We start from the raw sequence: 7,355 nt of genomic DNA on the forward strand, positions 1-7,355 counted from the left end.
GGCGTGCGCCACCACCGCCCGGCTTCCTCTTCATCTCTTAAAACAACTTTACTGGCTGGTCCTCTCTAGATGGAAATATTAGCATGACATATCCGAATGACAATTGAATTTCTGACCTCACTGGAAATTAAAACAGAGGCAAGAGCTGACACAGAATGGGGCAAGTGTTACAAGAGATAGAAGAGATAGCAGGGCTATTATGGCACTCAGGCTTTGTGTATCATAGGTAAATTAAATAGAGACGTTAGGACAGAAATAACTTGGTGCCTGCTGAGGTCCTTCTACAACTAATAGAATTCATGGTTTAGGGAACAAAGGCCTAGCTTGGTTTATCATGATAGTGACTCACTGCCTTTGGGCCCAATTACCAGATGTGAAAAAATGAGTGAAAGGCCAGGGAAAAGAATACATATGTATGCATCTTTCTTATTGCCTTCTCCCACCAAAACATGCAGCCACTTTCTTGGGGAAAAGAAACACAGTTGGCTGTCCAGATCCATGGGCTCTCCAATAGCAGATTCAACCACTGGTGAATTTTAAATGTATTTACATATAAAATGGTTGCATCTGTGCTGAATATAGACAAAAGATTTCCTTTCATTATTCAATAAGCACTATAGAAAAACACCTATCTGTATATCAAGCATACAGTGTTAAGTATTAAAGTGATATAAAGAGTATTTAAATGATAAAGAAGTAGCCAGGAATCGTGGCATATGTCTGTAACCCCATCATGTGGGATTACATAAGTAGATGGCAACAAACTCAAGACTAGTCTAGACCATATAGCCAGTCCCAAAACAGTCAGTCAAGGATAGGTAGGAAGACCCATCTGATAGGAGAAAAAGAAGAAGAAAAGTGAAAAACAAGTATCGATTCAATGCAAATGTTCTAGTATTTTACATAAGGGACTTGAGAAAGTATAGATTTTGATATCTGTAAGGGGAAAGGAGTATCCCCAAACCACTCTATGGATACCAAGGCATAATTGTATTCCCAGATTTTGGAAATTAGTAGACACTACATGTTTTTGATTGTTCGTTTTCGAGACAGGGTTTCTCTGTATAACCCTGGCTGTCCTGGAACTTACTTTGTAGACCAGGCTGGCCTCGAACTCAGAAATCTGCCTGCCTCTGCCTCCCAAGTGCTGGGATTAAAGGTGTGCACTACCACCACCCTGCTACACTACATTTTTTAAGGGTGTGTTTATTTTATTCGTATTTTATGTGTATGATGTTTTGCTTGCTGGCATCATATGCATGTAGATCCCTGAAGACCAGAAGAGGGCAGCAAATCCCTGGAACAGATAGTTGTGAACCACCACAATATGGGTACTGAGAACCAAAGTCAGGTCTTCTGCAATAGCAGCAAATGCTCTTAACCATTAGCCATCTCTTCAGCCCAACAGATCCTATTCTTGAGTTAACACTAATATCTGCACATACAGCATGTTATAGCCACCCACCATAGACTTTTAGAATACAGACAGCCAAAACAAATATGCAAGTTAGGGCCTAGTCTTCGTCTCTACAAGCTCAGTGAAACCTCCAAATTTAATCTAGTAGAATTATCTTCAGTTCCAAAAGTTATAAATGCACATACTCACGGAAATTATCAATTTTCATACTTGGGATACATGAACCAAGGATGTATGACCTTCCAGATGATTAATGGAGAAAAATGACCCCAGACTCTTATGGAGCTCCACTTCTTAACCATAAAAACAATACCTGGTAGACTACCTGGTAGAACTACAAAGGTAAATGTCACAGCAATGACTAGAAATAGTTTGATATAATATGTTTAAAACCAAAACTAATTAAAATTTCATGATATACAAAGTAGCAAAATGGTAGAGCACTAACAGTAAATGGAATTAATGCTTGAGTCAACATACCTCCATTGTCATTGAACTCTTCAGGTACATGCCAACTAATTTATGGAAAATCTTAATCGCCATATCATCCCACATGACATTATTAAGTCATCCACCATTCGTAAAAGCATGCTGGCCAAATCGGGGTACTATAAAATAAGAGGTAAGCCAGGTCTAGAATATGAATGACAAGGACTAGCTAAAATTCAGCTGCTAGGTGGATCAAGGAATAGGAAGAGGGACTTGCTACCAAGCCTGAAGACCCATATCCTGGAAGGAGAGAACTAATTCCTACACACACACACATACACACAGACAGAGGGAGAGAGAGAGAGAGAAAGAGAGAGAGAGAGAGAGAGAGAGAGAGAGAGAGAGAGAGAGCACAAATTTAATAAATAATTACGTTGTAAATATGTTTGACCATGGCTCAGTAGGTTTAGAGTACTTATTACTCCTTCAGAGGACCCAAGTTCAGTTCCCAGCACCCACACTACAATTTACATTCTGATCTTGTTGGTCACCAGGCACACACATGGTACACAGACATACAAGTCGCTACCCTGCTTTAAGCTTCAGGCAGACTCTGTGCTACCAGCCCAACCCAGTTTCTCTTGGATCTGTGGATGGAACACACACATTAATTTATTTTCAACCTGCTTTATTGGCTCAATTGCTGGACACTTCTAATCTCCTGTGGTTAGTGTGTCCTTCCTAATAATCTTAGTTCAGTACCTCTTAATCTGCCCTCAGCCTCAGTTGCTCAGTTAACTTTGGTCCCAGCTCAACATCCTAAATCTGCCCTCAATTTAGTTATGTTTCTAACCTCCTGCCTGGAGAAGTGACCTACGTTCCCTCCGAGGGAGATCTCCATAGCTGGTCACCTTTTCTTCCTCTGAAGCATAATGAAAATCTCTCTTCCTCCCCTGCATCTCTTAGCCTGCATTTGGGGACCTGGAAGCCCCATCTGTTTCCTTTGGCCCAGTAACTGGCCACTGGCATCTTTATTGATTGATCATGAACCAGTTGGGTAACAGGGCCTTAGCATCCAAACCCCCCTCTACACATACATGCAGCAAAACACTCATACACAACATTCAAAAAGAAAGAAAAGAAAAATAAATTGTTGATAACAGTAAAGTTTTGGTGAGGCAACTGGAAAGGAGACAGGGATAGTAGAGAAAAGGTTGAGTAAGCCCATGATCTTCTGAAGTGGATAGAGGTATATTTTATACTCTTTCCTATACCAGGCTTCAGTCAAAGTGGCATGTTATATTTGACTGGTGTCCAATGGCACAGCTGAATGGTAGACTTCACACTTCTCATGTACAAGGATCTGGGTTTGATCCCTGGCACCACACCCAATAAAAATGCCTTCGATTTTCCATTTCTCTGGTTGCTCCTTTACCTTTGCTAGATGACTAGTCTTCCATTTTTAAGAGGGCTCTGAGGAAGAGAATGGGGTCCCAGCTACTCAAGCTCTATCTACTGCCCCTTCTGATCCATTAAACCCAACAGTGATCAAAACATTTATGAATGATTGAAATGTCACAGAATGTCATCCCTGGAGCTCTGGGGGGGGGGAGGGAAACTATATTCCCTCAAAAAAGTAACTTTTCTTCCTTAAAATCTATTCCAGTCTTGCTTCTAATTTTGGGTCAAGATTGAATTTCTTATTGAGATCAAGAATGTCAATTGACCATGTAATCTGAACTGTCCCACATAAATTGGGTGCTCAGAACTGCACTGAATTACCTCTATTATGCCCCCAAAGCATTTCCTGCCATAGAAACAGTAAAACCAGTGGCCTAAGTACATTTGGAAGGTAAAAGACCAAGAATACCTACTCTTGATAACTCCCACTGCAACCTTAGAGGAACTCCACATCTAGTTACAGTTTGCTATGCACAACATGCCTGTGACAGTCAGAGTTGAACTACTCTAGCCTGAGGGGCATCTGTAAAATACATGGAAAATGTAAAATGGTCTCAATGGAGAGAAGGTCAAGGTTGAGAATAGACTATTGCAAGTTCAACACTACCCTGGACTATGCAGCAAAACTCTTATGTCAAGAAAATTTAAAAACCAGGCCCAGTGGAACAAACCTATAATTACAGGTACATGGGAGATTGAGGCAGGAAGATCTCAAGCTCAGAGCCTGCTTAAGGTATATAAATTGAGTTCCAGACCAGCTTGGGTAACTGAGTGAAACCCTATTTGTGGTGCTTTGGCCCATGGGAAGTGGCACTATTTAGGAGGTGTGGCCTTATTAGAATAGGTGTGGCCTTGTTGGAGGAAGTGCATCACTACGTGGATTGAGCTTTGAGGTCCTATGCTCAAGCTCCACCCAGTGTGGCTAATAGTCTCCTCCTGGCTGCCTATAGAGGACAGTCTTCTCTAAGATATAGAATCCTCAGCTCCTTCTTTAGCACCATGTCTGCCTGCACACTGCCCTGCTTCTCACCATGATGATAACGATAATGGACTAAACCTCTGAGACTGTAAGCCAGCCCCAATAAAATCTTTTCCATTATATGAGTTGCTTTGTCTAATCCTGTAGCCACTTGATGCCCCACAGAAAGGAAACACCCAGTAGGGAGGGGAGGACCCACTCAGAGGTAAAGGGAAGGAGGGTGGGGGGAAAGCTCTGGGGGTGTGGACTAAGTAAGACATTATTGAAAATTAAAAGTTGAAGTGGAGCTAATCTGGGACATAGTTCAGGCGTAAAATGCTTATGTAGCACGTATAAGGCCATGGGTTCGGGCCATGGTAGTACAGAAACATTCTTTGAAAATATTTTTGAAAAAATGGCCTCAGGTCAAATAAATGACAAGAAGAAAATGCAGGACTCATTGAATTCCCTGTGTTATCTGAACAGATCCACATCTGGCCTCTGCCCAAGTACTTCCAATGATAGGTAGGTCACCGCTTCTTGAATTAGACCAGGCAGTAGTTGCATAGAAAATATAATTAAAAGTCTGCAGCAGATTGAACAGCATTCTGCTTCTCCTTGCTGCACCCACAGTTCCCTTTGGAACAACACAAATTGAATTCTGTATCTGATGTGTACGGCTGCCTTTAAAATTTATGAAATGTTTTCTCTTCAGATCAAATGCCTAATTCCATAAAGTATTCTGTGCATGATATTGTTCTGAAGATTCTCTTTTTGTGTTTGCTTGGCCATTCCCTTTTCTCTTGATTCCCTGCAAAATATGTGGTAGAAAAATAAAATTTCTCCAAAGCAGATCATTGTGGACAATTAATACTCCTGATTTAATGATAAGCACCACAAATGATTGTTGTTGCCATTAAATGATATGCATTATCCTATTTCACTGTGTGTATCTGTTGATGTGTATATGGATATGCAGGTGCAAATGCATGTGTACATGAAGACCAGAAGTTGATGTCTTGTGTCCTCCTCCTGTTTTTTCCTACTGTTTTGAGACAAGCTCCCTCAAGGAACCTGAAGCTCACCAACAGTGGCTGGGTAGAAAATAGCAGTGATCTTCCTGTTTCTTCCTGTTCATTGCTCGAATTACAGGTTGTGCCTGGTTTGTCCCATGAGTACAAGGGAAAGAACTTAGATCCCTATATTTGTGTGGCAATCACGTTACTGATGAAGTTATCTCCACATCCCTCTATTGTCTTATTTTGATCCTCTCAACCAACCATGTACTATTATTTTTTTTTTTTTTGGTGTTTTTGAGACAGGGTTTCTCTGTGTAGTTCTGGCTGTCCTAGAACTCACTCTGTAGACCAGGCTGGCCTCGAACTCAGAAATCCGCCTGTCTCTGCATCCCAAGTGCTGGGATTAAAGGCGTGCGCCACCACTGCCCAGCCATGTACTATTATTAATCAAGGTTTACCACTAAATAATAGAGGTACAGAGATCCAAACTTGTTTGAGGGCACAAAAGTCAATACAAAGTCAACTGAAATCTAGCTGCCAATATGAAGTTGGAGTTAGGCCAGACAGTGGTGGTGCACGCCTTTAATCCCAATACACAGAGAAACCCTGTCTCGAAAAAAAAAAAAGTTGGAGCATATAGAATAACAGATTTGTTTATGACATTTTCAGACATGCACCACTGTTCTTTGCTCATAACCACCTCCACTAACCTCCCTTGTACCTTCTTCCCCCTTCCTGAGTTCTTATATCTTTACACTTGCAGTATTACCTTGTAAGTTTGTCCTCATCTTGGCATTTAGGAAATTAGCAGCTCACTGAAATCTGCAAATACCTTTCAGATAAAGAGCCCTTAGGGTACCTTCTGAATAGCCTTAGTTCTCATCTCTTGAAGCTATGTACAATCATATCCCTCTTCTTCCGTTGTAGTTTGTTGTGACTCCTCAATTTGAACTACCATCTTAGGGCACCTTTGCCTTTGTGATAGCTAAAAAGTAAGGAGTACACCTGCCCCTTACGTTTGAACAACAGAGATATAGACCTTCTGTGGCATTATCACACAGATTTATTGATTGTGTGTGTATTTGTGTGTGTGCATTTGCATGGGTACCCTCGTGAACCAAAGTAGGGTGCCAGACAGATCCCCTAGAGCTGGAGTGAAGTTGGTTGAATGGCCAGGTGTGAGGGCTAGGAACCAAACGTGGGCTTTCTGCGAGAATAGTAAGTATTCTTGATTTCTGAGCCACTGATCCAGCCACATTTTTTTGAGACAAGGTCTCATGTATCTTACCTTAGCCTTACCTCTCTATGCAGCCAAGGATGACTTTGAACCTCTGAGAGTCTCTGCCTCTACTCTCGGAGTGTTGGGATTACAAGCATCTGTTATTACAATCAGTTTATGTGGTACTAGGGATCAAACTCAAAAACACTCTAGCAGCTAGGCTACAGTCTGAACCCTTGTTCTCATTTCTACAACATCGACTATTGATCTTAGAACTATACAGTCTCGTTAGTGCAACAAAACACTGACTGAACATTTCAGTTTACTGGACATTTTGAGAAACATTCCATTGTTAATCTATTACTCCACAGTAATTCTGAGTGCTAATAGAGTTTAACCTGAAGATATTGGATCTGATTTCAGGAAGCTGAAGAATAGAAGCACCTACTACAATGTGGGAAGCATGAGATTTATGTAGCACTTTGGTGAGTACACCTGGATACAGGTAATAGAAAATCAAACAAGCTTTCAGTAATGAATGCAGGTTATTAAATCTCATGATAAGGCAAAGTGAGATGCAACAGCCTTGGCAGTTCACTGGCTCGACAATGTTATAAAGAAACTTGGTTCTTTCTATGTTTCTACTCTCTAGCTACTTCCTTCATAGCAGCAGACTAGTACCAGCTCCAGGGATGATGTCCCCAAATAATAACAGTATATGGCCAGAAGAGAAGGTGTCCTTTTATAGGGACAATTTCACATAAAAAGCTTTCTGAGAAAGCCTTAGACTTTTCTACAAGTGTTGTGAGCCAGAATTGTATTTTCTGTCTGTGGCTAGTCTAGCCGTTAACA

Source organism: Mastomys coucha, chromosome X (genome assembly GCF_008632895.1).
Source record: "Mastomys coucha isolate ucsf_1 chromosome X, UCSF_Mcou_1, whole genome shotgun sequence".
Taxonomy (NCBI): Eukaryota; Metazoa; Chordata; class Mammalia; order Rodentia; family Muridae; genus Mastomys; species Mastomys coucha.